Source organism: Panulirus ornatus, chromosome 19 (genome assembly GCF_036320965.1).
Source record: "Panulirus ornatus isolate Po-2019 chromosome 19, ASM3632096v1, whole genome shotgun sequence".
In the NCBI taxonomy this organism is placed as follows: Eukaryota; Metazoa; Arthropoda; class Malacostraca; order Decapoda; family Palinuridae; genus Panulirus; species Panulirus ornatus.
Window position 1 is genome coordinate 58,095,163 of NC_092242.1, and position 22,472 is coordinate 58,117,634.

Sequence of the window (22,472 nt, forward strand, 5' to 3'; positions counted from 1 at the left end):
CGGTGATTGACATACGGTATAGGTTACGTGGTGAGAAAAATGTTAAGAAGGATTGAGCATGAGGGGAGAGGGACCTGCTCCCCTTAAGTATGTAAGTTTCACGTGTGGAATGACGACTTTTTAGTTGTATTTTGAGGAGAATTAGTGCGAGTGTTGGGGGGAGGGAGTAACCCAAGTTACTACCGAAAATTTTCATGAAATTGTTTATGTTTGCATTAGTGGTTCCCACTCTCCCTTCCTGTTACCCTTACGTTTCTTCACGCCGCGCTCCTCCGCTACCCCGACACACACACACACACACACACACACACACACACACACACACACACACACAGCCTCTGCGGTACAGTGGTTAGCGTTACTGACCATGAGTCAGCAGGGACCATCTTGGGTCGGACCCTTATGGGTTCGAACCCTGGGCTTGTCAGTCGGCTAGCACCCAACCCAGATGTTCATCCTCCTCTCGTCGGCTGGTCGATAAATGGTTACCTGATGTGTGTGTGTGTGTTTGCATGATCCTTATGTACAAGGTTAAGAGACGGGGCAACACGAATGTACAACTCCTTCCTCGTACCTCACATAATAATCAGAGCCACACACACACACACACACACACACACACACACACACACACACACACACACACACACACACACACCCTCACATTGTGTCGCTACTGTGACAGCCATCAAAGTTAGGTATATTCGGGTTGGCCGTTGAATGAAGAAGTTGTAATGGTTGAGCTCTCGAGGGCCAAGATAGTTGGTCCCTCGTTGAGAGTTCTAGTCAAGTTTCCTCGGAATATACATTAACAAAACATTGGCTATAGTCCCGGAGGCAGAGATGGTTCAGTAACCGCACGGTGGATGATGCGTCTGGGTGTTCATCACACACTAGAGGGCATTGCCTGACACAAGGAAACCCAAGAAAACTGAGAGACAACCTGGGGAGACAGGAACCAGAATTTCCCCTTGACGGCGGTGTCCCCACCCGCCAGCCATCCGTCTTCATGGAGGGTGCGGCTCCTGCCTCGGTGATTGAGAGAGTGAGGGACCGACCGACTCCCTCCCCTATTCACGAGTCTTCACTTGTCTGGCCTACTGTACCTAGGTAACGCCTTCGGTATAAGTGGTGTTCCCACACGGCTGGGTGTGTGTATATGTGTGTGTGTGTGTGTGTGTGTGTGTGTGTGTGTGTGTGTGTGTGTGTGTCCCAGGGGTCGCACCTGGAAGAAGGTGTGTTTGGTCACCCCAGGGTGTGATACTTGGAGGGGGAGGATGTGTTTGGCTACGCCAGGAGTCACACCTGGAGGAGGGGAGGATGTGTTTAGCCACCCCAGGGGTCACACCTGGAGAGGAGAGGATGTGATTAGCCACCCCAGGGGTCACACCTGGAGGAGGGAGGATGTGTTTGGCCACCCTAGGGATGTCTGTTTGTGGCTGCCCTAAGGGTCACAGGCAAGTCACTTCCCTAGATCTGGAGGAGTAAAGGTTCCAAAACAGAACCCTACAGCACTCCTCTGGTGATCATCTATACGAGAAGGCTCACCTGGTATGTGTCCTTTTTTGGCTTTTATTATGGTCATATAACGTCTGTCGGAGAAGCTCCGTCCTTATCCTTGCCTGGTGATCCAGCTTGTAATCAGCCTCCGATGCTGTAGTGTCAAATGTTTTCCGTCCAGACACGAGCAGATCACCCAGCCTCCTCTTTTGTCTAGGACAGAGCTCACTCTCTCGTAGAAGTCCAAGAGGTTCGGTACACAAGACCTCCTTTCCCTGAAACCATGTTTTCTCTCTCTCTTAGGTAATTTCTCTTCAGGAAGTAATCCATTTGCTGTCTTGACTATCTTTCACGTACTTTGCATACCACTCTCGTCAGGCAGACCGGTCATGAGTTTAATGCTTGGTCCAGGTCTGCTTTCTTATGGATGTGTCTGTGTGGCGTTTGTATGATCACCTGCTTCTCCGGTACGGGGAGGGAGTTGTACTCTCGCGGGGTCCCATCTCTTGAACTTTCTCTATTATCATGCTTCTTCGAAATAATATATGGTGTGTGTGTGTGTGTGTGTGTGTGTGTGTGTGTGTGTGTGTGTGTGTTTGTTTTAGTTGATTATTTATCTTTTATCGGTTGGTTTTGAAAAAAAGAGCCAAAATATTGCATCATATTCCAGCTAAATACGTGTTAGCATTTTCCCATTCTGTAATGACGGTGGTGGCTTGTATCACAGACTGAGTGTTGACGCCACAGATAAGATATTACTTTGCTTATGGAAGATGGTTGAGGTAGTGTGGTGGAAGTTGTTGATAGAGGACGGTTGAGGCAGTATGGTGGAAGATGTTGATAGAGGACGGTTGAGGCAGTATGGTGGAAGATGTTGATAGAGGACGGTTGAGGCAGTATGGTGGAAGATGTTGATAGAGGACGGTTGAGGCAGTATGGTGGAAGATGTTGATAGAGGACGGTTGAGGCAGTATGGTGGAAGATGTTGATAGAGGACGGTTGAGGCAGTATGGTGGAAGATGATAGAGGACGGTTGAGGCAGTATGGTGGAAGATGATAGAGGACGGTTGAGGCAGTATGGTGGAAGATGTTGATAGAGGACGGTTGAGACAGTATGGTGGAGGTTGTTGATAGAGGACGGTTGAGGCAGTATGGTGGAGGTTCAGGGCCACTGGTGATTGTAAAGGTTGGCCGATGTTAATATCATCACCACCAACTCTCTCTCTCCCCATCCACGCCCGGCTGGACCGATGCCGTGCAGTTTATATATAAAGATCCTCGTTTGTTAAGACACATCATATTTTCTAGACGCTGGGTATCATAGTGGACGGCTGTCTATATACTCTCGGAAGGAAGGAGATTGGAATGCTTTGGTGATAATTACAAAATTCATCCCCCCCTGATGCTCCTTTTGATCCTATGTCTCTTCCCGTAATCTCTTCTTGGATTGTCGGAGAAGCGCTTGTATCTCAGGACACAAGCAAGGCTTATGGTCCTGATGGCATCCATCCCCGTGAACTGAAGGATTTTGCCTCCGAACTTGCACCTGTGCTTGCTCGTCTGTTCCGTTTGTGCTTTAAAAAAAACAGAACTTTTTTTGTTCTTGAAATCATGCGTTGGTACATCCCATCCCTACGAAGGGTGACCATTCTGTCCCTTTATATCTATCGTCCTGTTGTTCTAATGTCTACCTGATCATAATCCGTTCTCAACGTCCTTAATCTTAAGACGTCTTGAATCTAACAAGTCTTCTCTCTGGTCGCCAGTATGGATGGCTTCCGTAAGGCTAGATCTCAGTGGTGGTATTCTTTCATATCCTACTTTTTCCAGGGTGTGGGGCATCGGGATCTCCTCTCTAATCTCCTTTCCTTTGGCATCCTTCTCTCATTTTGCTTCCTTCATATCTAGCTTCCTCTTTGGCTGATCTCTCTCCTTGGTTGGGAGTGGATCAGCCCTCCCTCCTCATTTGGGGCTGTTCTTGTTCAGCATCCTTACTTGACAGAGATGAGTCGAAAGCAGTCCTACTCATAAACTGTCCCAGGCTAACTTCCAAACTTGACCCCCTTCCCCCACGCCGCAATGTTGGTTCACTTTCCCCTCTTCTGTAGGTATTACTTTAGTTTTTGCTACCGAGAGCTGGCTGCTTGTGTGCCCCCAACACTAGCTAGACCACACAATACTCGGTAAGCTGCTACGTCACATGATTATTTTGTGGCCGTTGGCAACTCAAGGAGTGGGCCGTTTTGATAACTTTTTCTTTCCCTACACCTCGACAGCTTCAGAACTTTCTGGCCTCACATGTCTTTCCCTGTAACTGTGACATGGCACATTGTAAAAGACAGCTTTTTCATTTCCTCCCAAGTTTATTTCCCTTGCCTCTTCTTTTTCTCTTTCATAATCCTCTCAGTATTTCAATTAAGGCCCGGTCTTGGTATGGACTTTTGTCCGTGAATGTTGCCCTCCAGCGGGAAAGAAGTGAGTGTGGAGGGAGGTATGCCAGGCGCACCACTGAGTGTGGAGGGAGGTATGCCAGGCGCACCACTGAGTGTGGGAGGGAGGTATGCCAGGCGCACCACTGAGTGTGGGGGGAGGTATGCCAGGCGCACCACTGAGTGTGGAGGGAGGTATGCCAGGCGCACCACTGAGTGTGGAGGGAGGTATGCCAGGCGCACCACTGAGTGTGGAGGGAGGTATGCCAGGCGCACCACTGAGTGTAGAGGGAGGTATGCCAGGCGCACCACTGAGTGTGGAGGGAGGTATGCCAGGCGCACCACTGAGTGTGGGAGGGAGGTATGCCAGGCGCACCACTGAGTGTAGAGGGAGGTATGCTAGGCGCACCACTGAGTGTGGAGGGAGGTATGCCAGGCGCACCACTGAGTGGGGGAGGGAGGTATGCCAGGCGCACCACTGAGTGTAGAGGGAGGTATGCTAGGCGCACCACTGAGTGTGGAGGGAGGTATGCCAGGCGCACCACTGAGTGTGGAGGGAGGTATGCCAGGCGCACCACTGAGTGTGGAGGGAGGTATGCCAGGCGCACCACTGAGTGGGGGAGGGAGGTATGCCAGGCGCACTACTGAGTGTGGAGGGAGGTATGCCAGGCGCACCACTGAGTATGGAGGGAGGTATGCCAGGCGCACCAATGAGTGTGGGAGGGAGGTATGCCAGGCGCACCACTGAGTGTGGAGGGAGGTATACCAGGCGCACCACTGAGTGTGGAGGGAGGTATGCCAGGCGCACCACTGAGTGTTGGGGGAGGTATGCCAGGCGCACCACTGAGTGTGGGAGGGAGGTATGCCAGGCGCACCACTGAGTGTGGAGGGAGGTATGCCAGGCGCACCACTGAGTATGGAGGGAGGTATGCCAGGCGCACCACTGAGTGTGGAGGGAGGTATGCCAGGCGCACCACTGAGTGTGGAGGGAGGTATGCCAGGCGCACCACTGAGTGTGGGAGGGAGGTATGCCAGGCGCACCACTGAGTGTGGGAGGGAGGTATGCCAGGCGCACCACTGAGTGTAGAGGGAGGTATGCTAGGCGCACCACTGAGTGTGGAGGGAGGTATGCCAGGCGCACCACTGAGTGTGGAGGGAGGTATGCCAGGCGCACCACTGAGTGTGGGAGGGAGGTATGCCAGGCGCACCACTGAGTGTGGGAGGGAGGTATGCCAGGCGCACCACTGAGTGTAGAGGGAGGTATGCTAGGCGCACCACTGAGTGTGGAGGGAGGTATGCCAGGCGCACCACTGAGTGTGGAGGGAGGTATGCCAGGCGCACCACTGAGTGTGGAGGGAGGTATGCCAGGCGCACCACTGAGTGTGGAGGGAGGTATGCCAGGCGCACCACTGAGTATGGAGGGAGGTATGCCAGGCGCACCACTGAGTGTGGAGGGAGGTATGCCAGGCGCACCAATGAGTGTGGAGGGAGGTATGCCAGGCGCACCACTGAGTGTGGGAGGGAGGTATGCCAGGCGCACCACTGAGTGTGGGAGGGAGGTATGCCAGGCGCACCACTGAGTGTGGAGGGAGGTATGCTAGGCGCACCACTGAGTGTGGAGGGAGGTATGCCAGGCGCACCACTGAGTGTAGAGGGAGGTATGCCAGGCGCACCACTGAGTGTGGAGGGAGGTATGCCAGGCGCACCACTGAGTGTGGGAGGGAGGTATGCCAGGCGCACCACTGAGTGTGGAGGGAGGTATGCCAGGCGCACCACCGGCCTATCCACAGTAGACGGTCCTCTCTGGTGCTGGTGACAGCCAGCCCCCATATGCGGCTCCGGTGATAGTGACATCGGAGAGGACCTCGTGTGGACCAAGAACATGTGTGATGTACGTATCCATTATCCCCTTTCGGTACGCCTGACCCGTGCGATATTGTTAGGTTATACTCGTGTATCAGGCATCACGGACAGAACCATGCATACAGCACGACCCTTGACAGTACAACCCCTCTGGTTTATGATGGCCTGGTCTCTTTGACCTGACCCTCCCCCCCATGAGTTCCAGGTCCAAAAGCCAGAGTTTTTTGTCGCCAGAGTGTCGTGCCGTCGTGGTCAAGTGTCGTCCCGTCTCTCTTGAGAAGTTCAATTAGTGTTACCAAACTAAAGACATCGGAGATGATCTGTACCATCGACCAGCGTTGCCAGAGCCAAGGTTCACCAGGATGTGGGACGTCAGGAGGCAGTGTTACCAGAGCCAGGCCTCGGGTAGACCCGGCAACCTCTTGTCGGAGGCGGAAATGAACCTTTGGTTCCTGTGGGCAGATGTCGGTCCTGGGCCTGTGGGGAAGGCCTCCCCACCCTGGCTGATTACCTCACGTTCACAGGCCCCTCGCTCCGCAGGTCCGTCGCTGCATGCTGAGAGAGAGAGAGAGAGAGAGAGAGAGAGAGAGAGAGAGAGAAGAGAGAAGAGAGAGAGAGAGAGAGAGAGAAGTACGTTTTAGTATTTGTTTTCTCTGTATGCTTTTAAAGCATGTGCTTGATTGCCCATTCGAATTGTATTTGAACTTGTTGAGGTTTCCTACTTGCAACAGGTGACATCTATGTTGGAGTTAAATATTATGACATTTGCCAGTTTATTGACCATTCGGGTGTGGGTGCAGGCAGTGAGCGCTGCACGCCGGGGGGTAGCTTGTGTGGGGAAGGGGCGAGCGGAGGAAGGAGAGGGGTGGATGGGAGGAGGAGGTCCAGGATGGCGAGAGAGGGGACAGGAGGAGGGAGGGGGGGTGATAGTGAGGGTGAAGTCATGACGTCCGAATTTCATGTTCAGTATCTCGTCCCTGAGCAGTAGACATTGTGTATTCCAAGAACTGCTCCCTGGTCCATCTCACTGTTGTGGTGGCTATGGCGACCTCCACTGCGAAATCACTTTTGCATTCAGTTCCTCACGTACCCTACACCATCCCCTACAGCTCTTCCGTCTGGACACCTGATTGATGACCTGCTCTCCGCCTCACACTTTACTCATAATGAACTAATGCCAAGATTTTTGGAATATTTCCCGCCTTGTCCCCGAGATTCCTTTCCAAGATTTTCCGTTCGTCTGTTCTCATCCTGCCACACACTTTTCTCGCTCTCTTATATATCGTACAGATGCTGGCTGGCCCCATCTGCGCATGTATCTCCCAAACAACACTATCTCGACGCGCCTTCGCTATATGACCCCTTTTATTGAACCGATCCTCCCGGTTTCATCTCTTCCTCCTCACATGAGGCTAACGGTACTTATGTTCACATTCCTTGATTGTGAGTTTCACAGAATCGTTCACCACAGTGTCCTGGTACATGACTGCTGTGAACGCCACTTCCCAACTCATGTTGCCACAGAAATTGTTGAATTCTGTGCAGTTTCCTTGATCATATCTCCTCTTTGAATCTTATCTCTGTTTTCTCGACTCTCTCATTGTGGATCACAGATCCCAGGTGTGGTGAACTTGGGACGTGGACCACAGATCCCAGGTGTGGTGTACGTGGGACGTGGATCGCTGGTCCCAGGTGTGGTGTACGTGGGACGTGGATCACAGGTCCCAGGTTTGGTGTACGTGGGACGTGGATCGCTGGTCCCAGGTGTGGTGTACGTGGGACGTGGATCACAGGTCCCAGGTGTGGTGAACGTGGGACGTGGATCACAGGTCCCAGGTGTGGTGTACGTGGGACGTGAATCGCTGGTCCCAGGTGTGGGATCATTAGTCGGGGAGGGTTGTTGGCGAGACCTTGAACTCTGCGTCAAGTTACTCAATGATTGGGACGTATGACGAAGAGTTAAACACGTGGGAGTGGGAGTCAGGAGTGTGAGGGATGCGAGGAGGATCATCCAGGGTGGGGAGCTGTGAGTATGTTGAGGACGCGGGGACACTGGTGGCCAGACTGTGTCGTGATGAAGACCTTCCTGAAGCAGGGGGTGACACTGGTGGCCAGGCTGTGTCGTGATGAAGACCTTCCTGAAGCAGGGGGTGACACTGGTGGCCAGGCTGTGTCGTGATGAAGACCTTCCTGAAGCAGGGGGTGACACTGGTGGCCCGGCTGTGTCGTGATGAAGACCTTCCTGAAGCAGGGGGTGACACTGGTGGCCAGGCTGTGTCGTGATGAAGACCTTCCTGACGCAGGGGTGACACTGGTGGCCAGGCTGTGTTGTGATGAAGACCTTCCTGAAGCAGGGGGTGACACTGGTGGCCCGGCTGTGTCGTGATGAAGACCTTCCTGAAGCAGGGGGTGACACTGGTGGCCAGGCTGTGTCATGATGAAGACCTTCCTGACGCAGGGGTGACACTGGTGGCCAGGCTGTGTCGTGATGAAGACCTTCCTGACGCAGGGGGTGACACTGGTGGCCAGGCTGTGTCGTGATGAAGACCTTCCTGACGCAGAGGGTGACACTGGTGGCCAGGCTGTGTCGTGATGAAGACCTTCCTGACGCAGAGGTGACACTGGTGGCCAGGCTGTGTCATGATGAAGACCTTCCTGACGCAGGACATGGGCTGGGAGTGTTGCATGGCGGAGTGAGGAAGTAGGGAGTGGTGGAATCATCATCGTTGAGGCTCCGGACCTGAAGTGGATGGTCAGGGGAATGAGACGGTGTACTTACCGAGCGCACGTGTCACGCGCGTTCCTGAGGACAACGTGAGCACGTGCTACGTCGCCCTCCACCGTCACCTGGAGCTAATCCGTCTTTCATGAAGTGTAGGAACGTTTAAGGCGCGCAATGGCCGCTGTTTTACCATGACACCATAATACCGTGGCCATTCCCTGGTGTTTGTGGTGTTGGGGGGGAGGGGGTACTGTGGTAATGAGGCAGTTGGCGGTGGTGAAGAGGGGGTCATTCATCTGCTCTGAAGTCATACTGTGTTTCTCACCGACCAACACGAGTGTAAGTAGGTCAGTGTCGTGTAATTCGTAGTCATGAGGCTTTGTGGGGTAGAATAAAAGTATGTTTTTTTTTTTTTTGTATTAACTCTGATGCTGACGATGAAGTTGATGGAGATGGTTTGTCGTGATGTGATGTGATTGCATTGTGTGTGTGTCCCTCCTGCAGCAGTAGGCAAGTGCTGCCCTCTGCCCTCTTCCCCCGTAAACTTACCCAATCCTTGAGACCCCCGTCTGCCGAGACGAATATTGATTTCTGTAATCTAATCTAATCCCGGGCTTTTATGAGCAGGATCTGGACTCAGTGGTTTCAGTGTTATCTGTGTTGAGGAGAGAGGGAGCGGGAGCGGATGTCCCCGCACATTCGTGGCCGAATTCACGATGATGTCACGATTCGTAAGGGATGAAAGGAGTGGTATTGATTATTACCGGACGCCCCTGCTGAGGAGGTTCCTGGACTCGGCCACGCCATAGGTGGACGGTAAGGCTCGGCGGGTCACGTTGCTCCCTCCACAGGCCAGGGATGTTCTTCAGTGCTCCTGGGGAAGGGTGTTCACTGCTGAGTGACGGAAAGATAGCGTGAGATTGAAAAACAATTATAAGTGAGGGAGTTTTTTGAGTGTGATGTGGTGTTTACATATGTCAGCTCCCTCCTCCTGCACTACTGTTATTTAATGGACTTCAATTTGAAATTATTATAGAACGACTGTAATGAATGTATGGTGTCTTAGTTGAACTGCTGCATATTGTGACTGTACCAGAGGCTGGCTGGGCTGGTGGTGAGTGCTGGATGTGGCAGCAGAGGTGATAGTAAAGGTGTGGCAGAAGGTGGACGAAAGCTGTGGTGGTGTGGTCGGAAGGGCTGGCTTCTGTGTTTGGGCTGAGGCAGGGGTGGATATTGGCCGTCTGGGGGCAACGCTATTGTCCCGTGAACTGATGGTAATTGAACTTTGGGTCGAATTACCCGCAGAGTTTCGCACAAATTGTATGCTGTATAGACTTGCATAGTTGGTGTCATGATATACTGTAGCTGAAGTTGAAAGGAGATATATCTCTGAAGGTGGTGGTACAGTTGTGCTGTGTGATGGATCAGTTGCGGAATATGATGTAGGAAAACCATGGCTAGACACTCCATGTAAGCTGTCTTACATGACCAGGAAGGGAGGTTAGGAAGACCTGAGGGGGCTCCTGTTGATCCTCGCACCTCAGACTCAACAGGTTAGCTTCCTGGCTTCTCGTTGCAGAGTTGATGGCTGTAGTGAGTGGGTGTGCTGGGAGGGCAGCCCCGCTTAATCCTGCCAGCTTGGAATTAAATTGTTCTGAGTGGCATCGTTCAGGCGTATCCTTTCCGTTTCCTGGTAATCCTACTCGGATGTAGTACGACCAACGTGAGCAAGAGCAGGGGGAGTACTTGCTGAGATGTGTTGCTGTCCTGGCGCGCGCCGCACCCTCTGCACCTCCCTACACGTACCTCGTCTGTAGTCAGTTTCGTATTATTTCAGGGTCATCATCCTTCAGGATTTGTTGTGATCAGAATTTGATATCGTTTTTCTTCTGATTTGACCGTCATATCTTTTGTAACCGTTGTAGTAGTTTATTTTTGTTGTATATGACGATTTTATTTGACCCAGAAGTTCCTTTTATCTTTATGGGTCTCCTGCAGCACTCAGGAAGCTGGCCACGTTCACCGGTTAGGACCATAGGTCGTAAAGTGTTATGATGATGTGTGTGTATCTGTGTGTATGAACTACAGGGCAGTTGCGTAGACGGGAGAGTGTGACTCGTGTTTGCCTGGGGAGTGTGGTTTCTTATGGTTATATGCCTGGTGGGTTGGAGTTTAAGACTGAGCTGGGAGAAAGTTTGTTTGGTACTTGTCGGATAATTTCAGATTATGTGTGTTTTGTCAATGTATTTGTTGAGGATGAGGGTTTATATATATATATATATATATATATATATATATATATATATATATATATATATATATATATATATATATATATATATATATATATAATTCTATACTTATATTTGTATAAGTTATGGACTATTTACTTGAGAAGCTGAGTGTTATGATGAACATCAACGTTAACCTGGGCACTAAAACGACGTTTTGGATCTGTTTCCAGAATTCTGTCCTCGTCATTAGGCCTCACAGTACCTCAAACTTCCAGATAAGACACTCGGGCTCTACTGCAATCCCAGCCCTTGGCTACACAATCGAATTTCAGGCATCTGGAAGCTCGCCAAAGTGGAACGCATCCTGGAATCCTCCAGGCTACCCAACTCCCCGTCTTACCACCTTGTGTAGAGGCTTTACTTTAGTATCCAAACTCCTTTAAAAAGTTGACTGCCAGCAGAATTAACTGAAAACTCCATGCTTAAGATACGTTCCAGCACATTACGGTTAGAGACCCAGCCCTTTCGCTGCACAAGCACGTCTCGCAATACGTCCTGCATGGCTTCAACCAACCACAGTCCTCCCTTCCTGCACAGTATCAGTGGCAGTGGGTATCCTCCGACGTACCTGGACACCGCCAACTTCATAGCTGAGACTAGCAAGGGAGTCGCTTACAAAGCCCTTAATCTCTGAAATTGAAGTTCTCCAGGATGCAGGTATTTTTCCAGTCCTGTTCAGTCTCTCTTCTTACCATACCCTCCATCACCTGCAGATCACAGTGTGGAAGTCGTCTTATATATATATATATATATATATATATATATATATATATATATATATATATATATATATATATATAGATGACCCGACCTTCACATCACAACACCCTGATACAACACCCCAGGCCATAACAGACGCGCAGCACTACACAACTAGAACTCCGTCTGACTTTAATGCCCGTATCACCATAGAGCTCTGCTGCCCTCGCTCTCGTATTAACCCCCCTGACAGACACGGAGCCAACCGCACCCTCCCGTCCCCGTGACCATACGAGTCATATAACATACGACACACACGCGTCCGTTGCTTCACACACACGACGCACATTAACGTGAGACCAGGAACAACGGAGACGCCCTCACAACACTTGCTTCATCCAGATCTTTCCAAGGAAAAAAATAAAACTTCGTAAGATCCTTGATAGATGGCTCCTACGCTTCATCCTTAAAGCAGGATTTCCCCTGCCTGGTTACCCAACCTTGTCATAAGCAAGTATAGTAAAGCAGCGACACACAGACAACAGAGCTTTCAGATCAACAAAGCAGTGCCAAGCCACCACAGGTTGCTGATATCCACACCGTGAAATGGAATTACTTCTCCCACAATCTCACGCCAATATACATACTAGGCTCTCATCTCTCTGTGATTCAGCTGTAAGCCCCTCTCATCGAAATCGCTCCATAACCAGTCGCCATCCCACAAGTTCCTCGTGTATTTTCGTTGCTTTTTTGCCTCGGGTTATTCTGTGTTGGAGTCTTCCCGAAGAACTGTTGTCCCTCGCCGTCTTTAGGCTGTTTATAAAAAACAACCTTGAAGGTCGTGGTTTAAGTCACCCGTTAATCTTCTCTCTTCCAAGGTTGGTACGTTAATGGCCTTTTAACTTCTTCACTCTCGATCGGGTGTCATAATTCTGGCCCCCATTTTTCTTACCCAGCGGATCGTCTTTATTGATTCTTTTTCGCATCTCTTAACTTGAGAAGCTGATTTTAGTTCTGGCCTTACCTACGTAGTGGTTGGCGTCTTCAGTAGCGAATAATTCGTTATCAGTATGGTATCCTTTATCCATACACCTGATGCAGTTCTGATGTTTGCCTGGGAACAGTTGGTGGCATCTAGCGACAGGTTAAGAAGAGACTATGTTGACTCCCCACAGCCTAACACACACACACACACACACACACACACACACACACACACACACACACACACACACGTCCTGCTCGATGCTCGAAGCTGTTCGTATTAAGATCTTCCACCGAGTCCCATCCTCATTACGTGCCTTTACTCGGGATGGAGTTTATCCACAGTATATTACACCCTGTGTATAATCACCTGTTTGTAATTACCCGTGTGTTTGTGTGTGTGTGTGTGTGTGTGTAACTACTCATATGTAAGGATGTATCTGTAGTGTACGGGGAGGGAGGTGTATACTCCTGGGGCCCATTTTTTTTTAATACTCTGCTTTCACACAGTTGTAAACTCTGGTATGCAGTTCACATCTACTGTTACATCAATCTTTTTATTGTGTGTGTGTGTGTGTGTGTGTGTGTGTGTGTGTGTGTGTGATAGGAGCGGCAGGACGCATGAGCGATGGGAATTAAGCTTGACGTATCGAGCCAGGTGTATGGTGATGTCCAGGTGTATGGTGGGGGTGGCCAGGTGTATGGTAGGGTGTTTGCAGCGGCCACTGGGAAGGTATCCTGGTTGGAGTGGTCGACGTACAGTTAGTTTATCATCTGGCAGGTGAGTGGCGTGGCCTTAGTCTGCCTGCCTGCCTGCCCGCGCCACCACTCACCTCCCAGCCTCCACGCCGCGCGCTACACGCCCACTCCGCCGCCTACGCCTCCCCACGCCCACGCCCTCCACGAGCCTGGCCTGTTAAGACTGCCCACGCGTAAACCGGACTTACATCCCGTGCACATGAAGTCTCACCAGCGTTTCGTAATGGCAGACGCGTGGTAACAAGGACGCCATCGCCTGAGTAACAGTGTAGTTGTGAGCGCGCGTGAGGTGTGTGCCAGCAAGATGGGTCGTTGGTGTGGCGGTGGGTGGGAGAGTCTGGTGGTGCGGGCGGCATCACAGGCGGGCCCCCTAGCTGACCCCAGCCTCACATGCCGCACCTCAAGCCACATGTGAACGCCTCGCCTCACCCTCCCCTGCACGTAAGTTATAACACCTGCTGCTGCTGGTGTCTGGTTTGTGGTCCAGCATGACCGGGACTCCCGTCCCTCATTGCAAGTGGTAAGTTCTCTCGTTCCATTGTGGTGGTGCGCCTCTCTCCCTGCCTGAAGTACCTCACTGAAAACCTGTATTCAGTCGGGAATTTTTTAGACTGAAGTGTCCAGAATTAAAAGGAACCGTGATGGGCGGCATGAGTGGGGTGCAAGGTGCAGGATCAAAGCTGGTGAGATGAATATTTAAATGTTGCTATGTAATGTCGGGGTTTGCCTCGGCAGAAACCTTATCCGTGAGGGTTGGTGATGTGTGCTTGACCACACCACGTCTTCAGCAAGAGTCTGTCTCACTGAACCTCTTGAATGACGACTCAGTCTTATTACCCTGACGCTTGATGAGGGAAATTATGGAGGGAATGTTGTGGAGCCGTGTGGTCGGTGGGCTGGCCTCCCCTCCCCGCTGGACAAAGCCGAGCTCTGCCCGTGTAGGTCAGGACGCATCTCTTCTCCCTCTGCCTGACCCTCCCTCACAGTGCTAGGAATATTACCCCCAGGAACCTGGAAACTCACTTGTGAAGAAGGTAGTATTGCTGTCCGTCGCTCGTGGAAGAGGACGGAGGGTCATCTGGTGCGGTGTGTGATGGGAGTTTGTCCGGCCGAGACGGCAGTTGTAAGTGGGTCGTTAGCGGGCGAGTGAGTGTAGTTGGTGCAGTAGTGAGATGACTGTGCCACCAGGCCTCTGGTTTCCACATCTTTCACGTGGGGTCAGACGACCATCCAACTTGCGCTGGTGACGACTCTTCCTAAGTATGATTTCTCTCTCTCTCCTCACTGACTCATGATCCACGCACTCTCACCTCTTACTCCTTCCTCACATAATGATGAGAGGAAATGGATGTTGTGGGGGTAAATCTAGTGGCTGGCGTGCCCCCACGTCCCCCATCAGGAGGACCACGGCCTTGATAGTAGCCATCATGGTTCGTGTTGGTCCCCCTGGTGTAGCCCCCTACCACCTGGTAGAGCAGGGCACCTACTGTGTCTCTCACCTCTGGGAATGTTAGTTACATTGACCAGATTTCCTTGATATCTTTTTTCTCCGATGGTTTATTCGTCGTTTTCTAAAACACGTCATTCGGTATGATTCTTTTTCAGTAATCGTATTTCCCAGCGTGAGACAGTGTCATCACCTGGGTCATGAAGGTGGTACATTCGCCTCCTGCCCTCACACGTGTACAGGGTCGCTACAGAACCAACGTTGTGTGTAGCCTCAGTTATGATGAGGGAGTGTCGCGGCCGGCCACCTCACAGCCCCTCTGACCAACTCATTTCCATCCTCCTGCACGTCCCTGTCTCCTCTGCCGTGTTTCCCCTTTCCTCATCTTGTCTTTTTAATGCCTGGCAAATCGAAATTTTGGGGTGAAGGTGTTTTAGTAATTAGCTTTTCCCCTCCGTGCACACTTTACCTCCCGCATGATGACCGCACCACCTGCTGTCTGGCTGCGATGAAAGGTGGTCTGGTTGGAGATGCGGAGGAGAGGACAAAGACCCCCTGTTGATTGTGTTGGTGAAGCGGCACACCGGGTCATTACGGCACTGCCAGTGGATTCCGCCGAGGATTTCCTTTTCCATGCCGTAATTCCAGGTCAGCGGGAGGGAGGGAGGGAAGGATTTCATCAACACAGCCTCAGTGTTTCCCGTCGGCGTCGAAATTTGTGTTGGTTGTGAGATCAAAGAGTCAAAGGCCATGTCGGTCAGTGGTGGCACACTGGTGGTTGATTTGGGTTTCGGGGCGATAAGAAGTTCAGCTCTATTGGGCGGACTTCACGATCGCTTTATATACGACGTAGGACGTGGTTATTAACAATTAAAGTCAGATCATATATTTTAAAGTGCAAAGGTCAGTCTTATATATTTTAAAGTGCAAAGGTCAAGGGCATTACTTAATATGGGAGGTCAGGGTCATATCGTCTCCACACTATGACACAAGTTGGACACCAAGGACGTGATCCTGACTCCCAAGGTCAAGGGTGCAAAAAAACAAAACAAAAAACAAATGCGCATCCATTCATGTAAGACATCTATGAAATCGATTTTTTTTTCTTCATAGAAATGTCTTTCCCGTCGCGGAATGGGAGGGGGAGGGCGTCCCCTACAGTGATGGCTCACCACCTCTGAAGGTTCTTGTTCTTGTCTTCGTTTTGGTGTTGTTTCGCCTCGTGTGTGTGTGTGTGTGTGTGTGTGTGTGTGTGTGTGTGTGTGGTGCCACCCCCTGGTCATTTGTCTGCCTCCTCCTCCGCTCCCTTCCCCCCTTCCCTTGTTTCCTCATAACCCCACACCCCATCCCATCCCATCTCTCTCTCTCTCTCTCTCTCTCTCTCTCTCTCTCTCTCTCTCTCTCTCTCTCTCTCTCTCTCCATCGCCGTTGTTTTCCTCATCACTCGTGTTTGTCTCCTCTCGTCTGTTTACCTTTATCGTGTGTGTTTGTCTCGTCTCGTGCATTTTCCTTCGTCACGTTTGTTTGTCTCCATCACGTTTCATTGTTTCATATCACGTTTGTCTCCATCACGTTTCATTGTTTCATATCACGTGTGTCTCCATCACGTGTCATTGTTTCATCACGTGTGTCTCCACGTTTCATTGTTTCATCACGTTTGTCTCCATCACGTGTCATTGTTTCATCACGTGTGTCTCCACGTTTCATTGTTTCATCACGTTTGTCTCCATCACGTGTCATTGTTTCATCACGTGTGTCTCCACGTGTCATTGTTTCATATCACGTTTGTCTCCATCACGTGTCATTGTTTCATCACGTGTGTCTCCACGTGTCATTGTTTCATATCACGTTTGTCTCCATCGCGTTTCATTGTTTCATATCACGTTTGTCTCCATCACGTTTCATTGTTTCATCACGTTTGTCTCCATCACGTTTCATTGTTTCATATCACGTTTGTCTCCATCACGTTTCATTGTTTCATCACGTTTGTCTCCATCACGTTTCATTGTTTCATCACGTTTGTCTCCATCACGTTTCATTGTTTCATCACGTTTGTCTCCATCACGTTTCATTGTTTCATCACGTTTCTCTGAAATGATCACGTTTCTCTGAAATGATCACGTTTCTCTGAAATGATCACGTTTCTCTGAAATGATCACGTTTCTCTGAAATGATCACGTTTCTCTGAAATGATCACGTTTCTCTGAAATGATCACGTTTCTCTGAAATGATCACGTTTCTCTGAAATGATCACGTTTCTCTGAAATGATCACGTTTCTCTGAAATGATCACGTTTCTCTGAAATGATCACGTTTCTCTGAAATGATCACGTTTCCTTTCTTTCATTACGTTTGTTTTTCGCTTGGTGTTTGTCTGCGCCATGATGTTTGCCTGGCCTGCCTCCCGAGTCCCGCTCCCGCTGACCTGCCTCCCCACACCTTGCCCTTACTATCCTCCCTCCTCACCCCTACCCACATTTATCGTCCTCCCGCGCCCCTTCCCGCAGTGTCCTGTCTCCCCACCTCTCCCCACACTATCCTCCTCCCTCGCCCCTACTCTTACTAACCTCCCTCCTCACCCCCTTTGCCTTCACTGACCTGCCTCGCCATGCCTGGCCCTCACTGTCTCCCCACCCCTGCCCTCAGTGACCTGACTCCCCACCCCTGCCCTCAGTGACCTGTCTCCCCACCTCTCCCCACACTATCCTCCACCCTCGTCCCAGCTCTTACTAACTTCCCTCCTCACCCCCGTTGCCTTCACTGACCTGCCTCGCCATGCCTGGCCCTCACTGTCTCCCCACCCATGCCCTCAGTGACCTGACTTCCCACCCCTGCCCTCAGTGACCTGTCTCCCCACCTCTCCCCACACTATCCTCCTCCCTCGCCCCTACTCTTACTAACCTCCCTCCTCACTCCCCTTGCCTTCACTGACCTGCCTCCCCATGCCTGCCCTCACACTCCCCACCCCTGCCCTCAGTTACCTGACTCCCCACCCCTGCCCTCAGTGACCTGTCTCCCCACCTCTCCCCACACTATCCTCCTCCCTCGCCCCTACTCTTACTAACCTCCCTCCTCACTCCCCTTGCCTTCACTGACCTGCCTCCCCATGCCTGCCCTCACACTCCCCACCCATGCCCTCAGTGACCTGTCTCCCCACCTCTCCCCACACTATCCTCCTCCCTCGTCCCTGCTCTTACTAACTTCCCTCCTCACCCCCATTGCCTTCACTGACCTGCCTCCCCATGCCTGCCCTCACACTCTCCACCCCTGCCCTCAGTGACCTCCCTCGCCAATCCTCCCCTCACCAAAATGCCGGTAGGATTTCAGGGAAAACACGACGAGACCCCAATTTTAGATGAGCAAACTTTGATAGATTGCGCCTCGACTCGGATAACGTAAATTGGATCAGGCTCTTAAGACGTGAACATGGTAGAAAAGATGTGGAGAAACCCCAGCGAGACAATGCTCTCCTCCACTGGAGGGCGCTCGCCGGGCCTGGGAAGGCGGAAAGGAGTTGTGGGAGGGAGGGAAGGGAAGGAGGAGGAGGAGGAAGAAGAAGGAGAAGGTAGGTGGGGTGAACGGTGAAGAAACATGTTCAAACGTAGCGTCGTACAGGGGATGTTAGCCGAGTGGAGAAGAGAGAGAGAGAGAGAGAGAGAGAGAGAGAGAGAGAGAGAGAGAGAGAGAGAGAGAGAGAGAGAGAGAGAATCAGGTCCATCTAGAAAAACGTTGACAAATTAATCTCTCACGTCGTCATATAAAAAGCCATTTTTTTTTTTTTTTTTAGATACTTGAGAAGGAAGACCACATATGTAGGATATTATGAGTGGATCATCAGACGAATATGCCAACGCCACTAGCGACACTCAAGAAATATATTTCCTTCTAAACTGGTATTTCGACTCGGTGTTTACCATGGAAAATTCCTGCGGGATATTATCGCACGCATAAGACGTATGTCTTGCCATAGAAAATGACTAAAAAAAAATATGGACGTTTGAAATAGTGAATGATACGAGAAACATTTGAACATCCAGAGAAATTAAATCCGGACACATGAGCTGGTCCTGGCGCTATCTTCCCGGGGAATACTGCTAGATGGTGACCGGCATAAAGCTTCTATTATACCAAAATATTCATATTATACCAAAATATTCAGATCTTCGCAGGAAGGGAGAGTGACAAGATTTCTTAAAGAACTCGTACTTTTGACCTACCGTCCCATCAGCCTCACATCGGTTCAAGGAAGAGAGTTAGAAAGATTAAAGATAGAATCGGAAAAGAAAGATTAGAGATAGAATTGTTAAATTTGTAAGCATTCTTCGTAGATATTAGATCGAGAGTCGATCTTCATGGTGGTGTTTGGAAGTGAAGGTGATGAGTAACGACTCTGGGTGCGTTGTTAGTAATTTATATGATAGTTTGAGCTTGAGAATAGCCCTCGATAACATACATCATTATAAGATTGCTGTTTGAGATTTAATCCCACGACACAGGAGCCACGCATGGGAATAACGGAGTGGCGGCTCTCAAGAGAGTAAACAAAGGGTGGTATTGTAAGTGGAAGCCTCCGGCTGGCTCTCAAGAGGGTAAACAAAGGGTGGTATTATAAGTGGAAGCCTCCGTCTGGCTCTCAAGAGAGTAAACAAAGGGTGGTATTGTAAGTGGAAGCCTCCGGCTGGCTCTCAAGAGGGTAAACAAAGGGTGGTATTGTAAGTGGAAGCCTCCGTCTGGCTCTCAAGAGAGTAAACAAAGGGTGGTATTGTAAGTGGAAGCCTCCGGCTGGCTCTCAAGAGGGTAAACAAAGGGTGGTATTGTAAGTGGAAGCCTCCGTCTGGCTCTCAAGAGGGTAAACAAAGGGTGGTATTGTAAGTGGAAGCCTCCGGCTGGCTCCAGGTGACGAGTGGGGTTCCACAGGCCGGACATGGTCCTCACTGCATCAGTGATCTACAGACGGGACTCGCCCGCCGGGAGCATCTTGCACGTTCCACGACGACGGCACGAGGTTAGGGACGTGAAGTCGAATCAGAGTGGGAGTGACTGATGACTTGAAGGGATTTAGACAGAATGATGAAGAAGACAAAGAGACATGGGAAGTGGATTTCAACTTAGACAGATAACAGAGTAATGCACTTGGTGCCAAAATGATAAATAATGAAGACAATGTTTCGTCAACCAGTACTACAAGTTAAGGAAGGAGACGACCTGGGATCGATTGTGTCACTAATGACCTTAGCCACGGTAATGCCTCCCTGCATACAATATAGCCATTACATTTCACAGCAAGAAATCAACTCCACTAAACAGGGAATACGATACTCACGGTTTTCATTCCCCTGGTCTGGACTCCTGCTGTTCTGTTATCATCACCAAAACCAGGTCAGAGACGAAGAAAATTAGAACACATCCAGAGAAGAGCAACCAAACGAATTCCCACGACTTAGAAATAAGCCCCGTGAGGAAAGACTGAAAGATCTTAAATTATTCACTCTAAAGAACCACAGACAAGACTCCTAGATCTAAGGGAAGTTTTCAGAATAATGAATAATTCCGACGGTGTATTTGGCCACGTCTTCTACACTTTATTCAGAGATTCGTCGAATGAAATACCGGTATGAAGGGAAGGAGATGCAATTGCAATGTGGACCGTTGGAAAGGAAAATTCCCCCACTTGCCGCGTGGTTGTACACTGGAATGAACTAACTCCTGTTGAAATTAATATGCACGGATGATTATTAGTACCTTCCAATCATCGCTAGACAAATACTCGTCAGTTATCGTTTAATAATCCAGTCTGTCACTCGTAATTTATCGTGTATCCTCGTCATTTTTTATCAGATTCCAGCCTCTGAGCAGCTGGTGTTAAACTGGTATGGAAACTTTCCCCCTCCACACAATCCCCTGATAAATCCAATGGTAATTGATGTTTCCTCCATATTACATTTTTTTTTTTTTTCGCCACTTGAGCCAGAGGGAGAGGTGGTTGGGGATGAGCCTTCTGCTTCGCCCTCCTGCTTTCACCCTGCTGTGTTGTGGCGGAGATATGCAGATAGTATGGTCATGATCCGTCAGGTCTCATTATATGGTTCACTGTGCTCCTGCATACCTAACCTAACCCCTACCTCACCGAAATTTCCTCCCCGCCGATGCCCTTGCTCATTCCACTTCCCATTTTCCTCTCTAGCTTACTTTTCCCCTCCCGACCCTCCCTCTCTGACCTCCCTCCCAACCTTTGACCTCACTGACCCTGCCCCCCACCACTGCCTTCACGATTCTCTCTCTCTCTCTCTCTCTCTCTCTCTCTCTCTCTCTCTCTCTCTCTCTCTCTCTCTCTCTCTCTCTCTCTCATGGACCTGGCATCATATCGTATGTTGGGGCCCGGCATCAGGTGGTAGACAGGCTGGGGCCCGGCATCAGGTGGTTAGGTAGGCTGGGGCCCGGCATCAGGTGGTTAGGTAGGCTGGGGCCCGGCATCAGGTGGTAGGTGAAGGAGCGGGTGTGGTAGTATAGGCAGGTTAGGGAGTAGCCACAGATGATGGATGATGGGTTGATACCCGACAGCAGGAGATGATAGTGATCTGGGGAGGTGGGTTGGAGGGTGAGGTTGTCTGAGGGCCTCGGGGTGGGGGGGGGGGCAACGAGAGGCACTGGGTCATTGCTGATGACGTGACATTTTGTGTGAACGGTCGTTATCGATTTTCCCGGGAGGTGGCCGATGTCACTGGCGCACCGGCCGTTTTGGTAAACGTTAACCAGGTGTCCACTCTCTCGTCTCCCGTCATCATCATCATGATCGTGGTCAGCGTCAGGGGAGGTTGTCTCCTGCCAGTCATGGTGCGGGGGCCCCCGCGTGACCGTTGGTGTTCCGTGCTGCGCCCCGCTGACAGCGGGTGTCGTCAGAGCAGCCCAAGCTTACATGGAACCACGGGGCCGTGGACGTCTTGTACGATGTTGCCAGAGAGGGGGGGAGAGAACCTGACACACACACACACACACACACACACACACACACACACGGTCAGTTATGTGGTATCTTATCAGACATTCGGAAATGTAATATTTGGTCAGGGCGGCGAGGCGTCTCCCGCGTAGACCAGTTTGTTTCAGGTTAGGACTGGTTTCCCGCTGGACTGTGCGGTGCAGAGGAATATACACCCCAAACCTCCAACCCTCCTCCCTCTGACCTCAGAGTTTTGCAGCGGGTTTTGTAGTGAGGCGGGACGAACACTGCAGCAGCTCGGGAGCATTTAAATATTTTTATTCCAAAAAATCTCTCATGGTCACCAACACTGTATAATTACCAGTATGAATTTCATGTATTATTTTTTTTAAGGTATTTTGTCACGGAAATGTCAGCTATTTTGTTGAGGCATAGAATAATGAAAACGTTTGGCCCTTTAATCCCGGGCGATGTGAGTCGTTGATTTTTAATATAATAAAAGGTCCTGTATTTGGTATTTCTTGCTCAGAGAACGAAGGCGAAAAACGGAAAGCTTTGAGTAAGACGTTTAGATTTTGTTTTTAGGTCATTTTTTTTTCTTAATTAAGAAATAAGTATTGATGGTGCATAGGTGTAGGGTTCGATGCCAGATGTACAGGAAAGGAAGGGAAGGATTATGGATGACATGGAATTGTATTAATATCCTCATTCAAGTCTTCTTTTATTCGTACGATCATTTATATGTTGATGTATGATGATGGTCATCAGTAGGTATTTATCTTAAATGCCTTAGAACACCTATTACACGTTCAGTGCAACCATCTGACTCACCCCAG

The 22,472-nt window shown here is 50.3% G+C and overlaps 1 protein-coding gene across 12 annotated transcripts in view; it reads left to right on the forward strand.

Moving 5' to 3' along the window:
* The window catches only part of cno (adherens junction formation factor afadin), a 585,480-nt gene that overhangs the window by 288,300 nt on the left and 274,708 nt on the right, over positions 1–22,472 (forward strand). The window contains exon 1 of one of the 12 annotated variants that reach the window (XM_071673979.1): positions 13,337–13,691. The exons of the other annotated variants lie outside the window; for them this stretch is intronic. The gene's annotated coding sequence lies outside the window, so the exon portion shown is untranslated. Of the gene's footprint in view, positions 1–13,336; positions 13,692–22,472 lie in introns of those variants that run through there. 12 annotated transcript variants of the gene reach the window in all.